Source organism: Calonectris borealis, chromosome 20 (assembly GCF_964195595.1).
Source record: "Calonectris borealis chromosome 20, bCalBor7.hap1.2, whole genome shotgun sequence".
Classification (NCBI taxonomy): domain Eukaryota; kingdom Metazoa; phylum Chordata; class Aves; order Procellariiformes; family Procellariidae; genus Calonectris; species Calonectris borealis.
Window position 1 is genome coordinate 4,113,276 of NC_134331.1, and position 15,850 is coordinate 4,129,125.

The 15,850-nt window shown below is 37.0% G+C and overlaps 1 protein-coding gene across 2 annotated transcripts in view; it reads left to right on the forward strand.

Annotated features, from left to right (window-relative positions):
- The window catches only part of PITPNC1 (phosphatidylinositol transfer protein cytoplasmic 1), an 89,394-nt gene that overhangs the window by 766 nt on the left and 72,778 nt on the right, over window positions 1-15,850 (forward strand). The window lies entirely within an intron of this gene.

The window sequence follows — 15,850 nt, forward strand, 5'->3', positions numbered from 1 at the left end:
AGGGTTTTCTCTTTCAAGGCGAGTTGAGGTTGCATTTGTTTTACTGAATATTTTTTATTTCATGTAATAAACTTAGTCGGAGATGATTGGTTAGAGAGGTATGTTTTTACTGGAAAATAAGGGAATCCTACAGGAACGAAGGTACCTTAAGTGTATCAAGAGCATTATGTCGTCAAAGTATTGGTTATAAAGATTTTCCAACCAAACTTTTAAGAAGAATCTTACGCATATTTGCAAGAGAATGCTCTGTGCCGAAATCCTCGATCTGTTAAAGCGTTTGTCCAAAACCCAGATTCTAAATATATCTTCACCTTTTCTTAAAATACCCTTGCAGATGACAATGGCCTGAAACTCTAGCACAGGTAGGGTAGATAGGTGATAATGTACTAGGAAAACTTTTCTGTCATTTAAAGAAATGATTGAAAGTCAAACTGCTCTTTGTCGATGTTCTAAACTCTGTGTTAGGAACGTTATGTTTTTATTTATCTGCAAACATCTCACCTGTTTATTGTTTTAAGTAAGATAGTAATACCTACATGTAATACACGTGCTGTATGGTTACTTGTCCATATAAATAGCGCTCGTTTATAGGTGCAGTAGGTACCTAAAGGCCTGATGGCATATGTAAATGAGATGGTGCTTTCTGGTTTACAGTGTCTCGCACGTATAAAAAAAGGTAGATGTTGTTTTAGCTAGCCATTTATGCTATAGAAGTGGACGTTGCAGAGGGGGAACAAGCCCGTTCTTGAACGCACGCCCTACGCCAGCCGGCTCCGGCGGGGGCTGAACCGCGCACCGCGCATCTTGCGCCCAGCCGGGCTCCAAGTTTCGCTTCTCCGGCGGCGGGGCCGGGGCGCCCTCCTCGCGGCCGCCAGGGGGCGCCCTCCTCGCGGCCGCCTCGGGGCGCGCTGCCCGCGCCCCGCTCGAGGCCCCGCGGGGCGGCCGCGGGCAGCGGCTCCGGCCTGGGGGCCTGTGGCGGGGGTTACACCCGCACCGCCCCGGGGCCTCTTCTGCGGACCGGCTGCAGCCGGTGGTCGTGAGGGAATAACGCTCAAATGCAGAATATATGCCCCTTTTCCACCCCTCTCCCCCAAGGCTGTAACCAAATACATTTACTCTGCAAATTATTTTACGCATTTTTTGTTTAAGTACATCCAGGTGAGTGTTTTGGTGCACAATTTTATTTTATTTTTTTGCAATACGTGTAGAGGAGTCCTCACGAGTATGATAGAGTAGTCATTTCAATGGTCTGTTTGTCTGTATCTTCAGATTTGGCGAATTAACAGTATTTTAAAACTGAGAATTTAAACTGCCAAATATTTACTTCAGGCTGCACAGGAAATTCCTTCTTCTGGGAGCAGGACCTAAAACCACCACATACGTGTAGGTAAATAGGCATAGGTTTTAATTCTAGCATTTTTCCAACCAAGCTATAAAGTATGCTGTGATATTAGAGGGCATTATTCTTTTAATACATCGTTTTACTTGTTTATTGTATTATCCTAATGTAGACAACATTTTATCCAAGCCAGTTCCTGATGTCCTCAGACTGCCACACTTAGTTAATAACAGTTCATTATGTCATCAGAAGGGAGCAGATCTAATTTATTTTGAAAAATTATTGTTAAACAAGATTTCTAGATAGAGAAAAGTTCAAAAATCTCTCAAAACAGGAATGGCTGATGCATGGTGAGGCAGAAGACGATGTTGGAAGTATTTTGTTCTCTAGGATGTTAATAGAATTAGTAAAGATACTCATGCGTCTGTAATTTCTCTTATGTTAAATCATCCATTATTTAATCCAAGAGCTGCAGCTGAGATGCCTTAATGAGGGACCTAGAACATGTCTGATATTTAGCATGAATTTCATTATTTATATCATTATGAAATGAACTAGGACAAAATTGTGAAATTAGCAGATAACTTATTTTTGTTATACTATTTACATACTAAAAATGTCCTGCACTGTATTTCTCATCATGGTTCATCCTTGTGACGTTTCCTACAGTCTGTGAAGGTGTTATTACCTTATTTTACCTTTAGTTGCACATTAACTACCAATAATGCGTGATATTTTTGGCATCTGTGTAGAATAAGAAGGTGATGTGTTATGCAATCATTAGGAGAACATCACGGGGCAATGCTCACCCTTCAAAAACCAAGATCATTTTGGTTCTAAGAGGCCCAAACTGCCTTCTGCAAGGTGCCAAGTCACTCTGAAGTTCAGTGGGCTTTGACAGAAATGCAATTTCCAAACGATATGCAATTTCTCAGAGGATTGGGATGTTGGGCCCTGATCTACAATGGCACTTAGGTACCTAACTTGCATTGACGTTACTGGGAGTTAAGCACTTAAGTATTTTTGAGGTTGTAGGTTTCAACAGTATGTGAAAAATGCAGTTCGTTCTTACGCAGCTGCATGGCTTCCCTTTTTGTGCTGTTTTCCTTACTTAGACTTTACAACTCTGTTTCTTCACTGTTTGAAAGTTCTGGCTTTTGGCCTGTGCACTTTATACATACAATCTAAAGCATTTCCTTGAGCAGTTTTCTTTTTTAGCACTGACTTGCCAGTTACCCATACATAGAAGTCTCACAACATGAATGAGAAAGAATTCCATCTTTAGTCTGTGGTGGTGTGTTGTCACCGAAACCAGAGTGGCTTCCCATGTCATTCCTGTGAAAATAATCAGGCATAGGAGACAAAACAGTGTGTTAACTATGTCAGCCAAGCATCTGTACCCAATCTTCTGTAGTCAAATTTTATGTGTCGTGAAAAATGTGCATTAAAATGTTGCATAATGTCCAGTTGAGTAACTGGAAGTCATTATTTCTGCGTGTAGATAAATATGCACACAGCAGTATAGCAATTAGTACTACACTGGCTGACTGTTAGGACCTAAATTCATCTCTAGAGAAGAGTAAAAAACTGGTAGATGTCCCTGTAATAGCAACGCTATCTCGAGGTTTGAAGAGTTTCTGGCATTGTTGCGGATAGGAGATTCTGCATGGCTGGTTTTCATTAGCTACTGCAGATTGTGTTTTTGAGGTGTTCTATTATTGATTCCCTTATTAGATAAGACACCCAAATATTTATGGGAGTTTTGTTTCTATACCTGTCAGCTTGGAGGCCAAATGCTTTCCTGCAAATAAAAACATTTCCTAAGAAATGCTGATTGCTACAGACTTAACTGTTATTGTGTATTTTGAGCTAGGATATAGGAGTCAGAGGTGCATCTTTGTTCCTTGTCCATAAGCACCAGGAAAGACAGGTTATTCTAGGAGTGCTTGCTGAGATGCTGTGGCACCACATTACAGTTCTTATTCAAGGCTGAGGCCATCTCCTTGTTGTGGTTTAACCCCAGCCAGCAGCTAAGCACCACACAGCCGCCGTTCACTCCCCCCTGGTGGGAACGGGGAGAGAATCGGAAGAGTAAAAGTGAGAAAACTCGTGGGTTGAGATAAAGACAGTAGAATAAGTAAAGCAAAAGCCACATGCACAAGCAAAGCAAAACAAGGAATTCATTCTCTATTCCCATCGGCAGGCAGGTGTTCAGCCATCTCCAGGAAAGCAGGGCTCCATCACACGTAACCGTGATTTGGGAAGACAAACACCATCACTCCGAACGTCCCCCCCTTCCTTCTTCTGCCCCGGGCTTTACATGCTGAGCATGACGTCATGTGGTGTGGGATATCCCCTTGGTGAGTTGGGGTCAGCTGTCCCAGCCGTGTCCCCTCCCAACTCCTTGTGCACCCCCAGCCTGCTCGCTGGTGGGGTGGGGTGAGGAGCAGAAGAGGCCTTGACTCTGTGTGAGCCCTGCTCAGCAGTAACTAAAACATCCCTGTGTTATCAACACTGTTTTCAGCACAAATCCAAAACATCGCCTCATCCTAGCTACTATGAAGAAATTAACTCTCTTCCAGCCAAAACCTGCACACTCATTAACCTGAATTTTTATTGGTATTTAGGTATTTAGGACTGTTACATATATATTGTTGCAAGCTGCCTGATCAGCTTTAAAATAATTTGAGAAAGGAAATATCATGTTAACTTCTAAGCAAAATAATAACAACTGTTTTAAGAACTTTGCAAATTAGGTCAGAATATAGCTGTAGGTTGACAAAGCCAATATGATTGCCAATTAGAAGTCATTCTGTACCTCATTTGTGGTACTTTTGGGAGGCATGCACGCAAATTCAGTTCTTTTGTTAACACTGAGACCTTATAAATTAGAAAAAGCCATTTCTTTTCAATAATACTTAAAGCAAGTAATTGCTTAGGATATGTTACCACTCTTCATCCCAGCTGTAATTAATAAATGAAGCTGCCTCTTGTTTATTTTTCCCCTTGCATTTTCATGTGTTAGTTCATTCTTACAGATAGTTTGTGACATCATATGGCAGAATATTATCATAGGCTGCATTGTGGGTTTTTTAAATATCATCAGTTAAACAACACATTCCTAAGCAAGTGAAAAGAGCACCAAGCAATTGAAAAGAGCGGAGATGCTAAAAAATTCTCAAACTTAGATCTCATTGCAAATTATAATTCCACAATTCTTCATAGGAAGGATTATATGGTTTTGTGCTTTTGAGATGTCTTTATCTGAAAATGTAAAACAAATCCGATATGTTAGCGTGTTACTGAACTTTTATTTTGGAAGAGGCAAAGTACAGTGAAGTTTGGTTTGTGTGGAAAATGATTATTCTTTAGGGGAATAGTTGGAAGGACATTTTTGCTGGATCCTGTTGGAAATGGAGTTGTTATTGCTGTAAAAAGCTAATAAAGATGTGAAGCTAGGTTGTATATATTTTAAAGCTGAACATCAAATAAAATACAGTAGTCATCATAGGGTTTTTTCCTTGGAAACAGGGATGACCAGTAACATTTCTATTAGTTCTGAACTATACGTGTATGGCCAGTACCTAAAGTCCTAATAGGTTTTTCTTTCTGTTGTTCTTTATTTCAACCAAGATTATCTCTGCTGAAGTTGGTGGAACTGCTCCCATTCTATGCTTTAAATAAGTTTGATCTGTGGAGAGCACTGCCTGCGTGAGGTGTGTAGGAACAGCTGGATTGTCATGAATACAAACAAGCAGAGACCTGCAAAATGTCCATAAACGTTGATCTTGATTTTTTCAACAAAAAATCCTTTCAACATTAAAAAATTCTGGTTTTAGAGGTGGTGTGCTTGCTGCTTTAGAAAAATATCCAGTGTTTAGCTCTTGTTTCAAACATTATGAATTCTCCCAGTGTGGATTATTTACGTAAATTATTTCAACAACATATGTGTAAATAGTATTTGTGTTCTCTGAATATTGTGTACATTTCTTCTTTAAAAGATTTCGTAGTCTACCGTTTTGTGTACAGAGGGTGCCTGTTATAACATGTTTCATTCAGACAGATTTAAAGCTCAATGAAAGCATTTGAGAAAGTGTTTTTATGCCCTGAGAGTTAGCAGGTGTTATGATATTTAGACATAACTACATGCATGTAGAACTGAAAAGGCTTTAGTAGGGTATAAAGTGTAAAATACATATTTCTAAACTACAGTTACCTACTGCAGGATAAACTACATATGCTCATCCTGCAGTTAATACAGATAGATTAAATAATGATCGATTATGTATGCTTTTTTCATTTCCCAACTATAACCACAGAACATATTTTCAGGAATATGTAAATGATTGGAACATTTGAAAAAGCAGTATGTTGGTTGTAAGCAAGAGGACTATAAGCAAAAATAAGGTGAAGTCAGCTTTTCAAATTTAATTCAGTTTAATTACTTGTAAATAAAATAATAGTTGGACCATGTCATGACCGTGACCTCTGCAGAAAACGTGTATCTGGCAGTTTTGAGCTGAAGTTGTCCAGCAAAAATGGAGGCTTATTGTGCAATTTTAATTTAAACTTCCAACAGCTGTAGTGCATCTATAGTCTTACACTGATTCCTTTACAAGATACTAAAGTGCTATGAGAAGTAAAGGACTTTTTACTCTAGTTAATCATTCTTTCTGGATATGCCTTACGAGAACATCACCAGCCTTACCTTCTTTTTGCAAACTACTGCGCAGACTACTATTAGTAGTAGCAGACTACTGTGGAGGCACTGATACATTTGTCCAAGGAATATTCAGAGTTAAGTATTGATCTAGAAAAGCTCTTTACACCATTATGGACATCTTTTTATCTTTCAAAAGAAATCACTGTTTAAGACTCTTGTTAGCAAACAGATCCAATCTGGTCTTTTGTGGGCGGTCATGTCTACTCACATCACAAGGCCTTTGCTACATACAATGTGACCTTAAAGCTTATGGACTGGGAAGAATCATTGTGATGATATTACAGATGAAATAGGTGAGAGAAAGCACCAGAAGTTAACTTTTAGTACCAAATAAGAAGAGTTATTTAATTTTCTTTTGATGCATGGGCTACTTGTAAGAATGAACAGATGAAAATGAGAGCTGTGTTTTACCATGGGAAGAAAATAAATACCTTGCTTTAGCCTGACCTTCCTGTACTAGTTGTAGTCACCTAGAGAGCTATAAAAGCAAAGCAATGCAGAGCAGATGTCAAATCTTTGTTGAACTCCACTGCAAATAGAAGACCAAAAATAGCCAATTTTCTCCTTTACTCCTGTTTGCACATTTCGATACAACTCTGTGAAAGAAACAAGACAACCTTTGTTCTTAAAGTTTCAGTGTAAATCATTAAAAAAATCTTTCAGTGGAAAGGATTAGATATTACTCAAGGAACTCCAGACTGACATATCTCTCTCTTCATCTCTCTTGCTCTGTCTTTCCTTGTCAACACTTGTTTTCTCCAAGGTGTATATATAGCAAATAATACTACACATTCGATTTGAAGGCTTTGTTGGCAAAATATAGGGCCCGGTTTTGCATTTCCTGTAAAAAAAATGCAGCTTGTCAGTGTTTCAGGACATTTTCTAGCTAAAGCACTCTACAGACCTCTTTGATGCTATCAAGAACTCTACGAAGTGTGTTTGTCTTTGAAGCATAATGTAGGCTCGGAAGCAAAAGAACAGGGAGAGAAAGACACAGAATGTCAATACTGGCTTTTAAAACTTAGCACTTTCTGTTTTTCTATTTTTTGGGATGAACTTCGAGTTGCTGAGAGCATGAAGTTCATGTAAGAGTTGATGTGAACGCTAAATGATCAGCACTTTTGAAATTGTGGCCACTTTTGTTTATGTACCTAATAATGAACATAGATGCCTGTATTAGCACCTTGAAGTTTGATAACTGATATGTCAAATACATTTTCCCTTAGTCTGGTCTGTTTAATTTCCTCATCTGTCTAATTGTAAGGTTAAAAATAATATAATTATACCAATTTTCAGGTGCTTTTTGCCTGACTGCACATGTTAAAAAAATGTTAGGTGAATTACAGCCCTTAAAGTATATAAAGCCCTTTAGATTATAGGAAGAGAAAGATTTCTGTAGTATCTAGGAAAGGTTAAAAATGTTATTTTCCTTCATGAGTATTCAGTTTAGTCTGATAGGCATTTGTATTGTTAAAGTCTGTTAGAGATCATGTTCTTTTGTATAAAAGACTTCCTAGTCAGGTAATGGAAAACCCATAGTATATAACAATGATTCATTCACAATATTCTTCTTTGTGACTAGTGAGCTGGTAAATATGTTCCCCAGGCTGTCCTTACAGAACCGAGTCAGTTGTGGATGCTGAAATAGATGCAGGCTTTCCATCTTGAATGTCTAACCTAACACACAAGCAACCATTAAATACTGTAAGGATGGAGGTAGATAATACACACACACAAACTGTTGAAATATACTCAATAATTGTGGGTGAGGGATAATTCTTTATATCCTTGCTCATGGAAAACTTACTTGTCATCTAAATTTTTTTTTTTTAAATAATTATAATTTTCCATATATTTTATCCTTATCATCTTTGGTTCATCGAGCATCTATCATGACCAGCAGTATTATTTTGTAAGACTTGATACCTTGATACTAAAATAAAGCCAATAGTGACATTTCACGCAAATTTGCTATGATAGCCCTCCAGTGCAGCCTGAAGAACTTTGTGTGGGCATATTGTGCACGTATTTAAGTTAAATTACTAATGTCTGCATGCATCTAGAAAGCAAGGAGAAAGGTGCTCCCCAGGATTATTGACTAGGTTTAAAAAGGAGTGAAGAAAAGGTAATTTAGATTTCAAGTTGGATTAACAGATGGGTTTACAGTCTGTAGGTGGGGGAAACTAGACTTGAACTTAACCTGTGTTTATATATAATGCTTTTAGTCTAGCCTTAGTCTTGTTTATCTCCTTCTCAGTTCATCATTTCTTCCCAATTTTGGTTGTAAGTGATCAGCCAATTTTGAATCCTTGGATATGTATTAAAATACTATTTTTATTTTTATAAAGTATAATGCAGGGTGCTAAATTGTAGGAATGACATTTTAATGGCTTTTCTTGGAAAAAAAAATGTATCTTCCATCTTTTTCCTGTTTGTGGTCAGAAAATGCTGAATGCAGTTTCGGATTCTGTTAGTTTTGTACTTTTACAGTTCTAAAGCTGGTTTTAGAGTGCACACTCCTAGCTTTTGCTTATACTTAACTTGCATACATACTTAATTTAAAGCACAAGTAGTCACATGTCATGAGTCACATGCATAAATGTTTGTAGACTGGGTTTAGTAAAAGACTTGTTCATATGCTCTCCAGAAAAATCATGGTCTCTGTTTAGTAGTTTTTACATTTCCGTTCTAAGATTAGTCTTGCCTAAATGATTTAGGAATACTTACGCTCTGTGGGAATTGTTTTCTGTGAGCATGCTGAGTATGCCTTATTTTCCATTTCATCACACTAAATGTCATATTAGGTTTAATGTGTTGCCCGATTAATGACTATGTTTTAATTTTTTTCAGTAAAAATATTCTTAAAATGCATGACAAAATAATGTGATAATGACACTTCAGTGTAACCGATACTGTTGCTCAATTGCTTGATTAACAATCACTCACTGATGACAGTCAGAAACATAACTAATTGTTGAATATATTTTCAGCTTTTTGCTCTCATTTTATACAAAAGTTATTAAAAACATAAAAATAACCTTTTGTGCTAGCATCACCATGTTACTTGAAAGGTTACCAAAATACTGAAGTCTGCTGTGAACCAAAAAAATTGTATTTATCAGAAAGATAAAGACAATTATAATTCTATTGATAAGCATGAAGTTTTTACACATGCCAAGCTTGTATTTCTCCTGGTCATACATAGGTGGGTTTTTTTAAGTAGTCTCACTTGTTAGGCCCATTTAATATACTGGTCCTAGTATGTATAATCTTATCTTCTGAAAGATGCTTGACAAATTTATCCAGCTATTTATCTGATTTTGTCAGGTTTTCTTTGAAAGTGCAAATTAGGTGACTTTTAAGTAATGTTTTCATTTAATAAATTAATTGTACAGTGACTTCAAATAAGCTAAATGAAACATATGAAATGTACACATGATTACAGTCTTAAGTAACGTGCCTGCTTCTTTTATCACATAGACTTGATATAAAATTTATTTAAATCTTACTTCAGTGGATCAGCTTTTGTTTTGCTTTGCTCTGTGTGAAAGGAAAATCATTCAGTGGAATTTAGACCATAGTAATACCAATGAGTTCTGTCGCTGATGTCAGAGAGGCCAAGATTTCACCAAATATGTATGACAAAACACAGCATATTTTTAGAGTAGAAATGATGGAAATTTAAATTCCATTTTAGTTGCAAATATGAAGTAATTCCATTGACTTCAGTAGATCCATTCCAGATTTCTACCAGTCTAATCAAAACTAGACTTTAACCAATGGCTGTAAACTAAAAGAAAATGTAAATTTCTCAAATCTGTTGTTCTTAACAAGAAAGAAACCAAGCTGACGTCTCTAAATCTTCAGCATTCTTGCCTAACCTAAAAGATGTTTTCACACGGTTAGATTAAGGCCCCAGATTTGTGCCAAACCTATGATAACGTCTTTGAGCCTACGCAGAATTAAATTATTGCTGTCCTCACACTGCAAAACTTGGCAATAACCTATTCGCTCTCAATTTTCAGTCCTAACTTTGTAGAAACTCTGATTCTCTTTTCTTTCTCCCATTTTTGAGTCCTTGGTCATACTCCCAAATAAGGAAGCCTAGCCAACCACAGCAGGCGTCTGGCCAGCTGGCAAAAATCTGCTGCTCAGAACAACAGCCTGCTGCTCTTGCTCTGCCTCAGTCTTGCAGAGGATAAGGAACTATACAGCAGACTGAAACAATTGATAATTCAGCTCCCCTCTGAGTAAGCTCAGGCTTGAATCTCGGTATTCCCTCAGTTACCATGGATCTTTGCACCCAGACTGAAGCTAAAGAGAGCACTGAGTTCCAAAATCTCTCAAATGTTTTAGAGGGTTGCTAAGTTTATTTGCATTTCCAAACTGTTTGCTACTCAGTTAAGCCCAAGTTTTTTGGTTTGGTTAGCTTTTTTTCTTTTTTCTTTTTTTTTTTTTTTTCTTCCCCAGGAATGATTCAGTATAAAAACATGTTTCCATATATTAAGGGGACTGTGTTATACATTTGGGATAATTCCCCCCCCACCACCATTAACTTCAATGGAAGCAGAATAAAGCTTGCTATGGGTTTTTCTTTTTTGTTAATTTGTTTTCCACTGTTTTGCTATAGCTTATTCTCTCCACTATCTCTGCTTTTTTCATGTCTGAACATGAACTCACTCAGAGTCAAGTGATGCCGAACTTCTAAATCTGTTCTGAGTGGGTTTGAGATGAGGCAAACAACATTTTAGTGGAAATGTTATGTCATAGTAACAAATGCCTTTGGATTAGTTAGTTTATTTCCAGGACCTCATGGGCTATACATTGCTATTTATAATTTAACTTTCTCAAGCAGCCACGACTGTGTTTATGTTACCATGGTGTTACTTGCCATACTTGAGGGTGGATAGTAAATGCTATAATTGAAAATAGATACTCCCACTGAAATAAGTGTAACAGGTGGTTATGTTTTTATTTAATCGTGCTGCAAGCATAATACAAGTTAAATGTGGATACCTCTAACCCTGCCTTTTTGCTAAGACATTTTCAGACATGCCAATTTGTCTTTAGTGGCCAGAACTGGCGTAAACAACATTAGTGATTTGACTTGTGACAGTCCAAGGAATGTCAGTGGCAATCCATGAGTATCCTCCACTTCAGACTTCAGAAAGCAAATGTTCTTATGCGGGAGAAAAGGAGATGCTCTGATGCAGGGGAGGAGGTCTATATCTTATCCTTCTTTTGGGGACCATAGTCGGGATAAAGCTCTAATTCCTTAAGAGCATTTGAGGTACAGTGATTGCTGTTTCCTTGTGATTTCCTCATATTAGCCTTCTTACCTCATCTCATGTCTTAATTTCCTTCAGTTTTGAGGTTTGCCCTATCTTAATGTTATGTAGCTTAGTTTGACATTAGCTTATGCTCACCTTCCTGGTGTTGGCAACACACATCCTACTGGCAAAACTGTTCAAACCATCCCCCTCTCACAACCATAAGAACAGCTTTTGATTAAATTTTGTCAACTCCCATAAAATAATTTAAATGTTTTATACATAATATATAAAAATATATAATACATAAACCATATAATATATAAATATATTTTGATATATGAATACATATATATTTTTTCATTCTTAAAAGGTCAGAAACATATGGATATTATCCTAAATATTTAGGCAGGAAAAAAAAGGATTGTAGATTTTTCTCTCACAAATATTCTAAAATGTGAAAATTAAATAACTCAAAATAGCAGTATTGTTTCACACACTCTACTTACTGCAAAAAGTCATATGCCCAAGAGTATTGAGTAACCAAGTGTGAACATTTCAGTCAGGATAGTATGGTTGGTATCAAAGGCATTTGTAAAATACATTTTAATAGAACCGTACGAAAGATACCTAATTGGTGCGATTGTATGAACAGTAAAGTACAGAGTAGAGATGAGTTCTGCACAGCAGTCTCCTGTTGAGGATTTTTGTAGCTTTTTTAGAAGTAGCTGTCAGACTTCTGTCTTTGTTAAGTTTTGTATCAATCAAAGGCTAATTGGGTCCTCCAATTTTTCATATAGCTGTAGGATATAAAATGTATTTTCATCAGCAGGAGTGATGTGTGCATACATAGATTTGAACTCAGTTCAGGGTTGTTCCTCAGTTTTCCTTTTGCATTTTGCCCAATGAATAAGGCAAAGCCAAAAAAAATAGTGGTTCAGAAGGTGGTATGATTTGTCATTTTTTGGTTTTAAGCTGGCTTACATTGGCTTGAAATATTAATGTTATTTAAGCCAGTATCACTTCCCGTGTCCACAAGACTGAGAGTCAGAGTCTTAAAGCTTTGTAAGGAGGTCCTTAAGGGCTTTTACAAGCTTCTAGCAATTGCATTCCTTTCCACAGGTTGTTATACTTAACATCTTCGTTTGTAGGCCTTTTCCACATGTTACAATTTTGAAAGTTAGGCTTGCAAATTAAGTGAGCTACTTTAGCTTTCTAGACTTACCTTATAGGTAGCAGTTGATTGACTTTATTGTTACAGAAAAGCTGAGGACATTCCCTAGGACCGCTAACAAACTTCCATGTGGCAGTAAGTATGCAGTGAAGCATTAGTCTTTGAAGTATTCATGCATATTTAACGGTAAGGAAAGAAGACGACGGACTCAGCATTGTAGCCAATCCAAACCTTTGACAAGAACAGTGAGTTAAGAAAAAAAGCATTGAATTTGCAAGATGTTTTTGATCAAACGAAATAAAAAATGCAGTACTGAAGGTGATTAATACAGATTAGTAGATCATGTCTGTTAAGAATTGTGTCATAGATCCACGCATCCAAACGCAAGTTCACTATCAAGCTTGGATGTTCAAATGCCTTGCTGAGTTATCCCTGTTCAGCTGGCCTTTCACCTGGTCTTTTTGTGGATGTAGGACCTCTGCTTTCTTTTGGTGCTGGCATGGAGTCTGAAAGTCACAGAATCCTTGCTTAAACCTGTGGTGGCCTGGAGCTGCCTAAATCTCATCTAAAATAGACTAGTGACCTGGGAAATAACTAACTAGTGTTTCTAACCAATGTAGCCCGTGTGGGTACAAGAGCAAGAGTCGTGAGTCAGAATGCTGTTTTAGCAAAGTCTTCATCAATTACAGACCAGAATTTTGTCTTGATGTTTATGAAAGATTTGCCATTGTGCTCTACCAGGCTTCATTTTGTTGAGTTGATATCCATGCTTTTCTTAAACAGTTATCTATTAATATTCATTCTTAACAGTCATAATTCTCTGTGTGAAATTGTAGCATTAATTTTTATGTTAGTGTTGATAGGTGGTTCCTGATATCCCCTCCCTCCCGCCCTGAGTATTTATTTCTTTGGTATCTTGCTTCTTAACTGCAGGTTAGACAGTGCAGTGCAAATGCTTCATGACTCTTGGTCTAAAACAAGATTTTGTCAGCTAAAAGAAAATAAGTGAAAAGTAGGGGAACAAGCATGTATACAGAAAGCATTTTTCAGAGAAATGAATTTAATAAGTAATAAGGTTGTATAGCAATTCACTTGCTGTAGTGAAGACAGAATTCATTTGCTCCATCAAGTGACAGTTAAAAGCATTTTCCATTTTTTTGCAACTGGAAATATAAGAAAGCTATGTAGGAAAAGAAGTAGACTTGCTGATTAATGAAAGCTTTGCCATTCTTTAAATATTTTGTCATGTAATCTCTGACATAAAAATAATTACAGAGCTGTTGGGGTACATTTTTGCTTTTCTTATTTTGCAAACCCTTTTTTTTTTTTTTGCACACCTTCCGGTCAAGAGTTTCAAAGAAAAAGGACTTTCACTCCATTTCGTCTACATAACAGTTCATCACCCTGCTAATGTATGTGTGCAAATTATTTGCATATGTCAAATTTAAACATACGCAGTTTTGGAGGCACAGTAAACTTTGCAAGTTGACATGTCAAGTTAGCCTCAGTAAGTCAGCTGAAGATTTGGTCCCTTGTGTCCTTTCCATAGCAAATTGATATTCTAGAAAACAGGGAAAGAAAAGTGATATTATCAAAGTTTAAAAGATGTGGAGCATCAGTAGACATTTTTTACCATTTCCCACACCTGCATATTGATACTAGTTTAAAACTATTTTTCTTAGGCTTCAAATATCAAGTATTTCTTCATATTTTGCATTTATACTGATGAGATGAAAGGTTCAAAACTGATGAAGTAAAGAGTTACTGGGTTTGTTCCTGTTAAATCTTTAGCATTTTTTGATAAACTCAAAAAATACTTAAACTTTTCTGTGAATAATTTCTTGAGGAAAACCAGTGTTTCAGTTTATCTGTCCAATGGAGTTGCTGCAGAGGTTCGCATTAGGGAGTCATGAAAATGTGAAGACTTGTGAGTAACGTAAAGCCATTCTAACGTAAGTATGGGATCCTTTTCAGGCAGACTCTAAACAACTTTACAAATTAATCATTATCTTAAGGTAGGATGGCACTGTGGTGTGTATTGCATTTTCATAAGAATGAGAAATAACTAGCCCAAGATTGAAGGCTCACGTGCTGTATTTCTCAGGAACCATGCACTGGTAATATGGGTAGGTCTTGTTTCCTCTCCGTAGATCTTTTGAGATGTTTCTCTGTAATTTCACACTGTTAAGTCTTGTGTCCCTAGTAGTACAGTTATTAGTTTTCGTAAGTAGAAGCAATAACAATAGCTGCATGATATGGACCAACTAGTGGTAAACTGGGGGCTGTTTGGTTCCTCTGTGGAGGAGGGTGACCGTGAAGACCATGGTGAAGCCTAAATTTTCATCCCTGAATTCTTCCATCTGTCATGCGCTGAGGTGACCTCATGGTGAATTTGGGCTAAAGAGTTTTAAGCTGGTATTCCAGGTGTTCATTGCCACTCGGGTCAAGGAGATAAAGTTACTCAGCTTTTCATCGAATCAAGAGTTGCTCTCTAAGCGTTGCAGGCTGCAAGCGATCGCTGTAACTCTGTATCTTCTCTGCTCTATGTTCTCTCCTTTTTTCTCTTTGTACTCTCTATAATATGCCTCCCACTCCCTCTTTTAAATCCTTTTTGTAGGAGGTTAATTACAAAAATGTAGCTTTCCATCCTTGTTGGGTTCAAGTTATCACTTGTTCTTTTTATATATTGTTCATTGGGGATTTTTTTTAATAAGTTGTGGATGAGTATGCTACCATCGTTAATGAGTATGTTGAACATTTTAAGACCTAGCGCAAATTCCTCTGGGACTTCACTGGTGTCCTCTCTCCAGTGATACTTGTCTATTTATTTTACCTTTTTATTGTATCTTTTAAACAATGATTTATCCGTGTAAGGACCTTTCTTCTTATCTCATGGCAAATTCGTTTCCTTTAGAACATCTGGGGAGTGACCTTGGCAAAATATTGGCTTTTGATATTGAATTGGCCCATATCAGCTAGGTCTGCTTTGTCTACATACCTGTTGACCCCTTTAGAGACAGATTAAGATATGACTTCTCTTCAATAAAGCTGTGTTAACTTTTCCCTCTATATTTATGCATCCAAGCTGTGCTATTCACACATTTTTCTTTTTTTTTTTCCCTTGAGTAATAGGAATCACCCTCATACGCTCTTTCTCAGTTTTCTGTTCAATACATTGAATTGATGATAGCAAATGAAAATCATATGAAAAGCAAATAAATACAACTCCTGTCCTACTTGGTGAAAGTATAGAATTTTTATTTGATGCCAACACAATATATTGAATTAATTGTAAGTGTAAAGATACAGAATTCCAATTAGAGTACCAGCTGATTTTTTTTTTT